This window comes from Prionailurus viverrinus, chromosome D3 (assembly GCF_022837055.1).
Source record: "Prionailurus viverrinus isolate Anna chromosome D3, UM_Priviv_1.0, whole genome shotgun sequence".
Taxonomy (NCBI): domain Eukaryota; kingdom Metazoa; phylum Chordata; class Mammalia; order Carnivora; family Felidae; genus Prionailurus; species Prionailurus viverrinus.
In genome coordinates, this window is record NC_062572.1 from 22930371 (window position 1) to 22945858 (window position 15488).

The 15488-nt window shown below is 39.4% G+C and overlaps 1 protein-coding gene across 1 annotated transcript in view; it reads right to left on the reverse strand.

The window, feature by feature from the left end:
* Positions 1–15140, reverse strand: part of RNF185 (ring finger protein 185) — a 37599-nt gene extending 22459 nt beyond the window's left edge. Inside the window, exon 1 of the mRNA XM_047827254.1 lies at positions 14990–15140. The gene's annotated coding sequence lies outside the window, so the exon portion shown is untranslated. The remainder of the gene's footprint in view (positions 1–14989) is intronic.
* Positions 15141–15488: the final 348 nt, after the last annotated feature.

Sequence of the window (15488 nt, forward strand, 5' to 3'; positions counted from 1 at the left end):
TGAACTGACAGCAGAGAGCTTGATGTGGGGCTCGAACTCATGAACTGCAAGGATCATGACCTGAGCCAAAGTCATACACTTAACCAACTGAGCCACCCAGGTGCCCCCAGAAAAGTTTTCAAAATGAGACTTCTGCTTTTGTTTTCATGCAGTCAGTAAATCCTTGTTAATATAGATTCTATAAAATTTCATTAATTCAGATTTTACCTGAGGTTGAGCTAAAGAGTGCTAAAATATTCTGAAAGTAGAATAAAAAGAAAATGAATGACAAGATTTAACTAATTAATGAGAAAACTTTTTTTTTTAATAAAATTTATTTTGAGGGAGGGAGAGGGAGAGAGAGAGAAAGAGAATGTGAGCAGGGGAGGGGCAGAGACAGAGAGAGAGAGAGAGGGAGGGAGAATCTCAAACAGGATCTGCGTGCTAGCGCAGAGCCTGACATGGGGCTCGAACTCAAGAAACATGAAATCATGACCTGAGCCAAAGTCAAGAATCAGACACTTAACCGACTGAGCCACCCAGATGCCCCAAGGAGAAAACTTTCTAAGAACTTAAAAACATCCAGCTCAGAGGTGCCTGGGTGGCTCAGTTGGTTGAGCATCCGACTTCAGCTCAGGTCATGATCTCGCAGTTTGTGAGTTCGAGCCCCGCGTCGGGCTCTGCGCTGACAGCTCAGAGCCTGAAGCCTGCTTCAGTTTCTGTGTCCCCCTTTCTCTCTCTGCCCCTTCCCCGCTCATACTCTCTCTCTCAAAAATGAACAAACGTTAAAAAAAATAAAAAAAAAATAATTAAAAAAAAACCCCCAAAACATCCAGCTCATACTTGACAAAGCAATAATCTCACTTCTCCATTCAAAGGGAGGTCCCAAGGAGGACCATCAGGAGAACATATATAAGATAAAACAACTATCGTTTAAGATAATAAAACCAAAATGACATCATTTTGAATAATATGTAAGATTGACTTCTACAAATCAGATTTGTGTCCTGAGCCACCTGACATTAATTGTCAGAGCAGTTTGGGAAACATTTGGAGAATGGCCAAGAACTATGATCAATGAAATACTGAGCAATATTGAGCAATTAAATATAAATCAAAGTCTGGTTCCTGTCCTCAAGAAGTCTATAGTCTAGTGAGAATTTAACTGACATTAAAGAAAAAAAAAAAGCATCTCACACTGAAAACCCCCTCTGCAGAGATGGCAGTAAGTAAAGACAAGTAATTTTCCTGGGCTTTTGCCCAGTATCCACTCCCATATTCAGAGAGCTGTCCATCTTTAAAAACTCCCTCCATGCCTATTCCACAAGGCACTTCTGAGGAGCAACTGAGAGCATGGATATTAAATAATCAGGTGCTATAGAGACTACCAGGGGAGTCAACCTGGTCCCAGGGTGGAATGGCCAGCCAGACTCCTAGGCCATTTCCACAGAAACAGGCATAGCCTACTGCTTCTGATTTCTGTGTGTCCTTAGGCCAGCTGGGGGACAAAGGAGCCACCATTCAGTTATGTCATGTTCCCACTGCTCAATGGAGATGGATTTATGACATCCTAGCTGATGTGAAGAGTAGAAAAGTAGGGTCCATGATAGCTATGTGGCAGTTCAGGCCACTTAAGCCAAAACCCACTTGGTAGCTTTTTACATGCTTTAAATACTACATTTCTGGCAGTGATTACTTGGTTAACACATCAATGGCACAAGCAAAGAAGAAAAAATAGACAGATTTCATGAAAATTTAAAAATTTTGTGCATCAAAAGACACTATCTAAACAGAGTAAAAAGGCAACTTACAGAATGGGAGAAAATATTTGCAAATCATATATCTGAGAAATCAGTATCCAGAATATATAGAAAATTCCTAAAACTCAACAATCCCTTTCAAAGAAGGACAAAGGACTTGAATAGACATTTCTCCAAAAATACACAAGTGACCAAAAACAACATGCAAAAATGCTTAACATCACTAACTAGAAAAATCCAAGGGGCACTTAGGTGGCTCAGTTGGTTGAGCGACCAACTCTCAATTTGGGTTCAGGTCACGAACCCAGGGTTATGGGATTGAGCCCTGCATCAGGCTCCATGCTTAGCCTGAAGTCTGCTTGGAATTCTCTCTCCTCCCTCTCTGCACCTCCCCCTCTCACACTCATGCGCGTGCTCTCTCTCTCTCTCTCTCAAAAAACAAAAACGCATATATATATATATCCATGTATATATGTGTGTATATATATATATATATATATGCATATATATATATATATCCATATGGATATATATATAAGAAAAATCTAAATCAAAACTATGAAATACTACCTCATACCAAATAGGATAGCTACTATTAAAAAAAACAAAAACAGGGGCGCCTGGGTGGCGCAGTCGGTTAAGCGTCCGACTTCAGCCAGGTCACGATCTCACAGTCCGTGAGTTCGAGCCCCGCGTCAGGCTCTGGGCTGATGGCTCAGAGCCTGGAGCCTGTTTCCGATTCTGTGTCTCCTTCTCTCTCTGCCCCTCCCCCGTTCATGCTCTGTCTCTCTCTGTCCCAAAAATAAATAAACGTTGAAAAAAAAAAAATTAAAAAATAAATAAATAAAAAAAACAAAAACAAATATATAAAACAAAAATATATATAAATATATATATATAACAAAAACAAATATATACAAATATATATATAACAAATATATATATAACAAATATATATATATAACAAAAACAAATATATAAAACAAAAATAAATATATCCATATGGATATATATATCCATATATATATCCATATGGATATATATATAAGAAAAATCTAAATCAAAACTATGAAATACTACTTCATACCAATTAGGATAGCTACTATTAAAAAAAAACAAAAACAAATATATATAAATATATATATATAACAAATATATATATAACAAATATATATATACAACAAAAACAAATATATAAAACAAAAAAAATATATCCATATATATATCCATATGGATATATATATAAGAAAAATCTGGGGCGCCTGGGTGGCGTAGTCGGTTAAGCGTCCGACTTCAGCCAGGTCATGATCTCACGGTCCGTGAGTTCGAGCCCTGCGTCGGGCTCTGGGCTGATGGCTCAGAGCCTGGAGCCTGTTTCTGATTCTGTGTCTCCCTCTCTCTGCCCCTCCCCCGTTCATGCTCTGTCTCTCTCTGTCCCAAAAATAAATAAACATTGAAAAAAAAATTAAAAAAAAAAAAAAGAAAAAGAAAAATCTAAATCAAAACTATGAAATACTACTCCATACCAATTAGGATAGCTACTATTAAAAAAAACAAAAACAAAACAAAAAATCCACCAAACAGAAAATAACAAGTGTTGGTGAGGAGGTGGGAGAAATTGAAACCTTTGTGCACTTTAGGTTGGAAAGTATAATGGCACAGCTGCTATGGAAAACACTATGGCAGTTCCTCAAAAAGTTAACAATAGAATTACCATATGATCCAGCAATTATGCTTCTGGGTATATATATCCAAAAGAACTGAAAGCAGGGTCTTGAAGAGATATTTGTACACCCATGTTCCTATCTGCATTATTCCCAATAGCTAAAACATGAAAGCAACCCAAGTTTCCATCCACACATAAATAAATGGATAAACACAATGTGGTATATGCATACCATGGAGCATTATTCAGCCCTAAAAAGGAAGAAAATTCTGATACACACTACAACATGGATGAACCTTGAGCACATTATGCTAAGTGAAATAAACCAGTAGCAAAAAGACAAATACTGTAGTACTCCACTTATGTAAAAAATTTTTTAATTTTTTTTTGAGAGACAGAGAGAGACAGAGTGCAAGCGAGGGAGGGGTATAGAGAGAGGGAGACACAGAATCTGAAGCAGGATCCAGGCTCTGAGATGTCAGCACAGAGCCAGACAAGGGGCTTGAACTCACGGAGTGTGAGATCATGACCTGAGCTGAAGTTGGATGCTTAACCGACTGAGCCACCCAGGTGCCCCTGTAGTACTCCACTTATATGAGGTACTTAGAGTAGTCAAAATCATGGAGACAGAAAGAATTGTGGTTGCCAGGCATAGGTGAGAAAAGGGACTGACAAGCTACTGCTTAATGGGTATAGAGTTCCAGTTTTGCAAAATGAAGAATTCTGGAGATGGATAATGGCTGCACCACAATATGAATGTACTTAATACCACTGAACTATACACTTAAAAATGGTTGAGATGATGAATTTTATGTTATCTGTATTTTACTACAATAAAAAAAACTGGAGGAGCGCCTGGGTGGCTCAGTCAGTTAAGCATCTGACTTCGGCTCAGGTCATTATCTTGTGGTTCGTGGGTTAGGTTCCCATGTTGGGTTCTGTGCTGACAGCTCAGACCCTGTAGCCTGCTTTGGATTCTGTGTCTCCCCATCTCTTTGTCCCTCCCCCACTCACACTCTGTCTCTCTCTCAATCTCTCAAAAATAAACATCAAAAAAAAGGTGGAAAGAAGATCCCTATATTTCCACAAAAGGTAATTTATTATATGATTCCCTTAACAGAAAATATCTACAATAGGGGTGCCTGGCTGGCTCAGTTGGTGGAGCATGACTTTTGATCTCAGGGTCGTGAATTCAAGCCCCATGATGGGTGTGGAGCCTACTTTAAAAAAATAAAATAAAAATGGGTGAATACTGTCTTTAAAAAAAAAAAAGAGAAAATACCTACAGAAGACAAATTCATAGAGACTAGAGTGGATTAGAAGTTACCAGGAACTAGGATGAGGGGCAAATGGAAGGTTATTGTTTAATGGGTATAGAGTTTCTGTTTGGGGTAATGATAAAGTTTTGGAAAGATAGTGATGATGGTTGCACAACACTGTGAATGTACTTAAATGCCACTGAATTGTACACTCAAAAATGGTTTTAAAATAGCAAATTCTGTGATGTATATTTTACCACAATAAAAGTTTTTTAAAAATAATCTGGGCTCCTTATTAGAAAGAAAACCATATTTCCACTCACTAAAAACATGCTGATTAATTGTTGTATATATCATTATCTATACAATAAGATTTACTGACTTATTAAATAAATGAATGGTTAAGTAAATGTATCAGAAGCAATGCTTACCGAAAAGGCTGGCAAAAGCATGGGGACATTAACATTACAATGCTAACAGGAAAAAGCAAGCTATAGAACTATGTGCAGTGAATGATTCTAACCACTAAAAATGTACACAGTGGAGGAGAAACAAGGAAATAAAGCAACTGTAACAAATGCTCTCTTCAGATAAGGAGCTAGAGATAATGGGGGGTGGGAAGAGAGGGAAGTTTCTCTGTAGTTTCCAAAATGTCTAAAATGAGTATATATTACTTTAACAATTAAACTTACTGTTTTGTGTCCCTCACCCAAAACAGTTTTAACCTAGAACTTCCTGATTGTTTCTAAAAACAAGTCCCGATGTTATTTGTCCTTTTTAAGGTACTGTGATACCAATTAATAAGGGAAATAGGGCTTACTAAAAAACAAAATGTGGAGAATTTATTTAGGTTGAAAGAAACCTCTGTATTTCATACAGTCCTAACTCCTTGTTAAATAACCCTCACTTCTTTGCATAATAGCTCCAACCTGAGGCTGGACACTGGACAAAGAAAAATTTAATGGTGGTCAGCAGACACCCCCCACCCCCTGCTAACACCTGCAAAGATACCTCTCTAGGACCTCCTGACACAACACTGCATAATTCACTGTACAAAGTACAAAAAGACTGGTTCGAAGAAGTATTAAATAGAACTTATCATCAACACATTATCAATGTAGCTGATTACCAAGTCTAATCTAATCAATACAATATTTCTTTTGACCTAGCTGGTCATGTCCTTTAATTTCTCTATTTTATCATCTGCCTAACTGCACTTCTCTCCACCACATTATTATTAAGAGTATGCATGGGGCACCTGGGTGGCTCAGTCGGTTAAGCCTCAGACCTCGGCTCAGGTCATGGTCTTGCGGTTCATGAGTTCAAGCCCCACATCCCCACTGGAGCTTGTTTTGGATTCTGAGTCTCCCTGTCTCTCTCTCTGCCCTCCCTCCCTTGCTCACACTCTGTCTCTCTCAAAAATGAACATAAAAAAAAATTTTTTTAAAGAGTATGTTTAATATCTCCAGAGATAATTTGTCTAGTACCTACTCCAGCGACTTGCTTCTCTAAGCTTTTCCCTAAGATCTTGTTTTCTACCCAACTTCACCAACCCACTTCTGTGGCCATTCTCTAACATTTGTCATTAACTGTTACTGGACTTTTTTTTTTTTTTAATAAACGTTTATTCATTATTGAGAGACAGAGCAAGACAGAACATGAATATGGGAGGGGTAGAGAGGGGAGGAGACACAGAATCTGAAGCAAGCTCCAGGCTCTGAGCAAGCAGTCAGCACAGAGCCTGATGTGGGGCTCGAACTCACACACGAGATCATGACCTGAGCCGAAGTCGGATGCTTAACCGACTGAGCCATCCAGGTGCCCCAACTATTACTGGACTTTTAAAACATGTATTTCAGGGGCACCTGGCTGGCTCAGTCGGTAGTGCATACAACTCTTGATTTCTTGATTTCATAAGTTCAAGCCCCGTGTTGGGCATAGAGCCTACTTACTTAAAAACAACAAAACATGTATTTCAGTAGTTTCATCATCTGACCACCACTTTCTAAATTCCAGCAAATTTCCTCCTCCTTCTACTATTCAGTTTGATAAAACTTCAAATAACTGGGATGGCCAGTTCATTAACTTTACCCCTTTTTTACTGTATATCAAGACTCTTCAAGTCCTTACTTCCCTTTTATCTCATTTAGATCTCATGGTCCATCCTTTTATCCATATGCATACCTCCATAATTTCCTTCCTCTCCCTTAGTTTCCATCAAATAACTTACTTTAAAAAATGCAAACCTAAAATGTAAACCTAAAAAACAAACAAAAAAACCAAAAACCAAAAACCAAAAAACCAAAAAAAAACCCCAAAAAAACCCAAAACAACAACAACAACAACAAAATGTAAACCACCTAAAATCATTGTTGCACTATATGCTAACTAACTTGGAAATGAATTACAGAAAAAAAAATAAATAAAAATTAGAAATAAACTTTATTATCACAACCATTAAAAAAAATGTAAACCAGCAAAATAATGCCTTCCTACTTATTGATACATTAAAAAAACTGAATATGTCCACACAGGGAAGAAGGAGATTTGGTGCAAATCACTTTACTGTGAATTTATGACCTCAAAGGACCCCTTGCAATTTCCAGCAATCCTTCCATAGTTTCAGAGTCAATCTAACTTATCAGTCTGTGAGGGCTGTTTCATAACTTTTTACTCCTTCAATTACAAATGGCCCCTACCTTCTCTTCACCTTCACTAATGACCATCCTTATTATTTCACTGAAAAAAATAAAAACACAATCTGCCTTATCTTCCTACTTCCAAATAGGACAACCTGGCTGTCTGTAGGCTTATATTCTTTTTTCTCTCTTTATTACCACCATGCATGAACTATCTCTGCTCTTAACTAAGGCTAAAGTTTCCATCCATACCATGGATTACATTTCCTCTCACCTGTTCAAGATATTTGCTCCCCAGAATATGCTTTTTTCCTTGCATCTTCAAAGTTTGGCCCTTGGCTAAATCTTTTCTTATTTCTAAATCAGTAAGAAAGATCTGTGCTATCTATACTGTAATGTCTCCCATTTAAATTTCTACATACTCTATCGCTTCTCGGCCTTTTGGCTAAGATCAAGTGTAAATTTCTACATACTCTATTAAAATACTGTTAAACTGAGTGAATGACTAAATTAATGTTTTCCAGGAATATGCCTCTATTTGGTTCCTAATTGTGAGGATAACCATATCTCATTCCTCATCCCCCAGTTCTTCCACTCTCCTTTCACAAACCAACTAATCTCTGGAAAAGGGAAACATATAGTTTCTAAACTTTCAGTCCTCTAATGCTAGGAAAGCTCCTAATATGGTATTAAGCCTGAAGTAAAGAAGGAATAGCGCATATTAGTCTTCTTGAACGGTCCCCTTTTAGTTGAATGTAAAGATTTTGCATTTTGGACTATATTTTTTTATTATGGACACAAATTCTACCAACAAATAAAATGCCTGAGGATAACATAGACAATCCTTGCTTGGCACAGTAGTGCACACAATAAAAATGCTGAATTTTTTATAGCTGAAGCTATAAAAAATGATCATAATAATAAATGGGAAAAAAATCACAATTGTCCATGAATTTAAAAATTTTTATCACATTAAAAACACTCTTACTATTGGTACACATGTACAGTGAGGTGAAAAAGTAAAATTAATACTCATTTAGTTTACTGTAGCAAAATATTAGAAGCATTGAAAATTACAATTTTTTTCTTTGTAAAAACTTGTATTTTTGAAAATATTTTTAAAGTTTATTTATTTTCAAGTTTATTTATTTTGAAAGAGAGAGAGAGCAAATAGGGCAAGGGGCAGAGAGAGGAGAGAGAATCCCAAGCAGGCACCATACTGTGAGCACAGAGCTTGATGTGGGGCTCAATCCTACGTACCATGAGATCATGGCCTAAGCCAAAATCGATACTTAACTGACTGAGCCACCCAGGTGCCCCTATTTATTCTGAGAGAGAGAGGGCATGCACACACATGGGAAGGACAGAAAGAGGGAGAGACAGAGAATCCCAAGCAGGCTCCACACTGTTAGCATGGAGCCCAATGTGGGGCTCGAACTCACAAAGTACGAGATCATGACCTGAGCCGAAATTAGAGTCGGACACTTAACTGAGCCACCCAGGTGCCCCATCTTGTAAAAACTTTTTCAAAATTATTGTTTTATTCTTAATTATATGTTTAAGATGATCTGGTTATATAGCCAAATGCTTTGGGGTCAAAAGAGGCATGGGTGCACTGGTAGCTCTGCCACCAATATCACAAGTCCAGGGTATCCCAAACTGCCACTGACTCCTCTACTCCCTGTCTGTGACCAGACAACCATGAGAGTAGCTCCCAGGTGGCAGGATCTCCTAGTGGTCTTATCATATTTTGAATAATACTGTAGGACCTCTTTTACTTGACCATGGCCACCCCAGCTCTGCAAGATCAGCAGGAGTAGTTGGGGTTGAACAAGCTCTGAATGGTCAGCAGTTTCAAAGGAGCAATTACTCTGTGCTTCAGCATGTCCAAATCCAACTCCATTCAGATCAGGGCGTTATTGGCATTGCCTCAGAGTTTGCAGTTCAGCTCACTCTACGTTACTTCAAGGGGCTTCAAGGAATCTGCAAAGTCTTTGAATACTTACATGCAAAATTGTGCATGGTGACAAATTACGCAATTACAAAATGGGCAAAGGATCTGAAAAGACATTTCACTAAAGAAGATACACAGATGGCCAATATGCACATGAAAAGATGTTCAATATCATCAGTCATTAGAAAAATGAAAATAAAAACTTCAACGAGATGCCACTTCACAACCACTAGGGTGGATATAACAACAACAACAACAACAACAACAACAACAACAACAACAAAGGACAAGAAAATTGTTGAAGAGGATGTGGAGAAAATGGAACCCTCACATATTGCTAATGAGAATATAAAATGGTGCAGCTGCTATGGAAAACAGTTTGGCAGTTTCTCAAAAAGTTAAACATAGAGTTGCCATATGATCCAGCAATTCCACTCCCAGGTATACACATCTAGGAGAACTGAAATTATGTTCAAATGAAAATTTGTACATGAATGTGCAGCGTTGGTCATAATAACCAAAAGGAAGAAACAACCTAAATGTTAATTAATTGATGAATGGATAAACAAAATGTGGCATAACCATACAACAAAATATTATTCTTTAATAAAAAGTAAAGAAGTACTGATATAAAACACAACATGGATGAACCTTATGAAAACATTATGCTTAATCAAAGAAGCCAGACACAAAAGGCCACATATTGTAAAAAGGTCACATACTGTGTGAATCTATACTAATGGTTGCCAGGGGTGGGAAGAGGGGAGAATAAGGAGTGATTGTTACATGTACAGGTTTTCTTTTGGGAGACATGAAAACGCTCTGGGTTTAAAATAGTTGTGATGGTTGCACAACCTTGTGAACATACTAAAAACTACTGAACTCTTTAAAATGATGAATTTTATGGGGCACCTGGGTGCCTCAGTAGGTTAAACGTCTGACTCTTGATTTCAGCTCAGGTCATGGTCTCACAGTTGTGAGATCCAGCCCTGTGTTGGGTTCTGCACTATCAGTACAGAGTCTGCCTGGGATTCTCTCTCCCTCTCTCTGCTCCTCCCCCACTCTCACATGCACATTCTCTCTCTCTCTCTCTCTCTCTCTCAAAATAAATAAATAAACACTTAAAATGGTGGATTTTATAATGTATTAATTCTGTTTCAGAGTTAATTGAAAGACATTCTACAAAATAATTGGCCAGTCCTCTTCAAAAGTTTATCGTCATGAAAGACAAAAAAAGACTGAGGAACTGTCTCAGATTGTTAGATATTAAGAAGCCTTGACAACTTGGGAATGCAAACTGGTGCAGCCACTCTGGAAAACAGTATGGAGGTTCCTCAAAAAATTAAAAATAGAACTACCCTATGACCCAGCAATTGCACTACTAGATATTTATCCAAGGGATACAGGTATGCTGTTTCAAAGGGGTACATGTACCCCAATATTTACAGCAGCACTATCGACAATAGCCAAAGTACAGAACGAGCCCAAATGTCAATCAGCGGATGAATGGATAAAGAAGATGTGGTATATATATACAATGGAGTATTATCTGGCAATCAAAAAGAATGAAATCTTGCCATGGATGGAACTAGAGGGTACTATGCTAAGCAAAATTAATCGGAGAAAGACAAATATTATATGACTTCAATCACATGAGGACTTTTAAGATACAAAACAGATGGACATACAGGAATGGAAGCAAAAATAATATAAAAACAGGGAAGGAGACAAAACATAAGAGACTCTTAAATATGGAGAACAAACAGAGGGTTGCAGGAGGGGTTGAGGGAGGGGGGGACAGGCTAAATGGGTAAGGGGCATTAAGGAATCTACTCCTGAAATCTCTGTTACACCATATGCTAACTAACTTGGATACAAATTAAAAAAAAAAAAAAAGAAGAAGAAGACTTGACAACTAAATGCAATGTGGGAAACTGGATTGGGTACTGGAACAGAAAAAGGACATTAGTAGGACAAATGGCTAAATCTGAATAAAGTCTACAGATTCGTTAGTAGTACTGAATTAATGTTAAATTTCTTATTTAGATATTTTAAACACAGTTTTGTAAAATGTTAACGTTAGGGAAAGTTGAGTGAGAAGTATACAAGAAGTTTGTGTATTATTTTTCCAAGTCTAAAATTATTTCAAAATAAAAAAGTTGAAAAAATGGGGGCGCCTGGGTGGCTCAGTCAGTTGAGTGTCTGACTTCAGCTCAGGTCATGATCTCATGGTTCGTGGGTTCAAGCCCCACGTCAGGCTCTGTGCTCAGAGCTTGGAGCCTGCTTTGGATTCTGTGCCTCCCCCTCTCTTTGCCCCTCTCCCACTCACACTGTGTCTCTCTCTCTCTATCAAAAATAAATAAATATTTTAAAAAAAATTTTTTTAAGTTAAAAAAATTAACACAGTGTAAGTCAGGGACTAGCAAATTTTTTCTGTAAATGCCATATAATAAATATTTTAGACTTTGTGAACCATATGGTCTATGGGTAACTACTCAACTCTTCTGCCAAAGACAATCTGTAAATTAATGGGTGTGGCTGTGTTCCAATAAAATGTTATAGTTTTAATTTTCCTTTAATTTTCACATATCACAAAATGTCCTTATTCTTTTTTTTAATGTTTATTTTTGAGAGAAAGAGGGAGAGTGTGAGTGGGGGAGGGGCAGAGAGGGGGAGACAGAGAATCAGAAGTGGGTTCCACTCTGATAGCAGAGAGCCTTGAGTGGGACTCGAACTCACGAACTGGGAGACCATGACCTGAGCCAAAGTCAGACACTTGATCAGTTCAGCCACCCAGGTGCCCTGAAAATATCATTCTTCTTTGGATTTATTCTCCACCATTTAAAAATGTAAACTTCATCCCTACCTCACATGCCATCCAAAAACAGACAATGGAGCAAGATTTGGCCCATAGGCCATAAAACGCAGACTCTCTAGGTCAGAATTTGCCAAAGTTAGGGGCACCTGGCTGGCTAACTCGGAAGAGCATGAAACTCTTGATCTTGGGGTCATGAGTTCAAGCCCCATGTTGGGTGTAGAGATTACTTAAATAAGCTTAAAAAAAAAAGTATTTGCCAATGTGTGCTTCAATTAAAAAAAAACCAGTGTTTTAGGGGTGCCTGAGTGACTCAGTCAGTTGAGCATCTGACTTTGGCTCAGGTCATGATTTCACAGTTCATGGGTTCGAGGGTTTGTGCTGACAGCAAGAAGCCTGCTTTAGATTCTCTGTCTCCCTCTCTCTCTGCTCCTCCTGGGCGTGCGCTCTCTCTCTCAAAAATAAATAAACAGTAAAAAAAAAAAAGTGCTTTACATCAATCAAGTTTTGTGACAGTACATTAAACAAGATTAGACATGTTTCTTTATTACAGGATATCTCAGTGCCTTTAATGTGGTACTATACACTGAGAAGTTCCAAGAAAAGATAATGATATACAGCATTTTCCAAATTTATTTTTACTATAGAACACTTTTTTTCAGAGGCATGTCTTAAGACTAGTGGCCTGAAGAACACACCTTGGAAATGCCAATTTAGGTGCTTTTTGAAAAGGAAATGTTCAGATTAAGAAGTGTTAAAGACATCACCAAATTACAATCATTTTACCCACCACCTGGATAATATCTGAAAAAGCATTCACATCCTTTTTGTTTAATCCTAGGAAACACAAGCAAAGCAGGAAGGTGAACACAAGCAGGAAGTCTTGGCTCAAACCCAAACTATTTTGGGGGGTGGAAAGGATGTGAGCAGAATTGGGTCATAATATGGAATCTTTGTTCCACAGGGCAATGTAAGCATTCCTACAGGTTTTGAAAAAGTTATCTGCTTGGAGTTTTCCTATCCACAGAATAGGTACTTTGACATTTGATTAGAAAGCTGAAAGATATGCTAGGAGCATTATCTGTAGTTTATGTTAGTGAGGATGAACTGGCAAGTCATGTTCCTAAGAGGACTGGTTTTAAATGCTGGATGAAAAGTTGGCTGACAGATTGCAAAAATTCTCTCATTAGACACAACAGCTATACAACACATTGCTGGAGAGAGGATTAAAGAGGGATTTACATCCCAGGGAGGAAAGGCTGGCCTGAACAACCCTGAGGGGCCCTTCTGATCAAGGGTCCTCAATTCCATGATCTTCAAAGAGTTCACTGGTTTCTACTGATCAAACACAAAGTCTTTAGCAGCATTTCCAAGTTATTCTAAGAACATAAGCTACAAACCAATAGGGTGGGGAATCTCCTTAGTTATTCAACAATAATGGGCCATTCCAAAGTCCTTGAAAAGAAGGATAGTGCACAGGACAACCAGGAACAGACTGCATTAATTCAAACCCACTGGCCTTCTAGAAAATGTAGGCTGGTGGGGATGGAGGTGTCAAGAAGAGAGGCCAGAAAAAAGAAGTCAATCAGCACCAGAAAGATTCAAAATAGTTATTCAGAATCACACATTTCAAATTGCAAAAGACTGCCATCTAATACCTATATACCTCCTTCAACAGGGAGTTCATTACTTTTGAAGGCAATCCATTCCATTGCTGGTCATCTCTGACCAGCATTAAGTTCTTCTATGAAGTCAAAACCTTCTCTTCCTGTAGAATCCACTTATTGGTCCTAGTCTGCCTCTTTCAACCCCAAAGATAAAAGTAGAAGCGCTCTTAACCATAACAATTCCCGCCCCGCCCCGTTAAAGACAGTTTCCTTCCACTGCTCTCTTTTCTGGGCTAAACATCCCATCTTTCAAAGATCCGGAACCGGCTCCAGCTGCTTCAAACCAAAGAATGGATAACTAGTTCCCACAGCAGGAAAGCACTTAAAATCAGTGGGCTTCAAACATCAGTATGTACAGAACCCCTGAGGTGTACGTTTAAAACGCAGTTTCCCAGGTTCCAACCCAGATTCTAATTCAGAGGTCTTATCTGAGTCTGAATGCAGAGGAATGCATTCAGAGTCTGAATGCAGGTAACCTGCATTGTAAAGCATGTTCCCAGGGCATTTCAAAGCAGTGTAAGAACCATATTTTGACAAACACTGCCCTGTTTTACAAATGAGGAAACTGAGGGGCGCCTGGGTGGCTCAGCTGGTTGAGTGTCTGACTCAGATCATGATCTCTTGCGGTTCCTGAGTTCGAGCCCCGCGTCGGGCTCTGTGCTGACAGCTCAGAGCCTGGAGCCTGCTTCAGATTCTGTGTCCCCCTCTCTCTCCACCCCACCTCTGCTTGTGCTCTGTCTCTGTCTTTAAAAACTGAATAAACATTTAAAAAAATGAGGAAACTGAGGCCCAATAAAGGGAATGGATTGGGTCCATAGCGCACAATTAGTTAAAGTGGTTAAGTCTCTAATCGGCTCCCTTACTGCCAAGCCCAACTCTGTCCCCCACGATTCCCGGCCTTGGCCTCTCCACTCGAGGTAAAATCATTACAAGCACATCCATCTGAGAGAGGCGGCCTCAGGCCAGAGCCAAAGAGTTAGAATGAGTCCCTGCCTGGAAAGGAGAGCTTGTGGGACCCATTTCCCTTCTCGTGGCCTCAGTTTCCCAAACTGTAATCACAGGACGGTAGAACACAACGCCAGCTCGAGCTCTCTTCTGGGGCGGAGGGCGCCGGGCAGAGCCGAGGTTGTTGTCTCTGCGCCGCTCGGGCAGGTGTCTCAACCCGTGGGCCCGGTAAAGGCAGAAACCCTGCCCGCGTCTCTCAACCTCGACGGCCCGTACGCTGCCACCCTAGCCCATCATGTACCTACCTCTATTCAATTAATGCCTCTGAGGACACCCCAGCGTATCCATCCGTCGTCCGCCCCGCCAGTCGTTCCCTTCAGGCTGTCGGATAAAATCTGCAAATCCCTCCTACGCGGACTCCGGTCACCTGACACAGGGCCGCCCCTCTCCGAGGGACTTCCGGCTACAACCGGAAGAGGTTGGTCCGCAGCGCTGTTCTCCGCCCCAGTCGGCTCTAAGCTTCCGCCTGAGGGCAGGAAGCGGAGAAACAGAGACCGGCCGCCTTTCAAAGAACCTGAGTCCGGGCAGGGAAAGTACCAGATAAGCTTGAAACATCTTGTTACACCAGAATGTAAGGATAATGGGCATCAGAATGATGGGAGCATGTCAAAGGACACGGGAGCTAACTTGAAGGAGCTACCACTGGCTCCTTCACACACAAACTGGCTGTTTGAGCATCAAAGTAACATGTTAGTGACAGAGTATAACTAATTGAATAAAATGGTAACCCATGAATCTTTACTG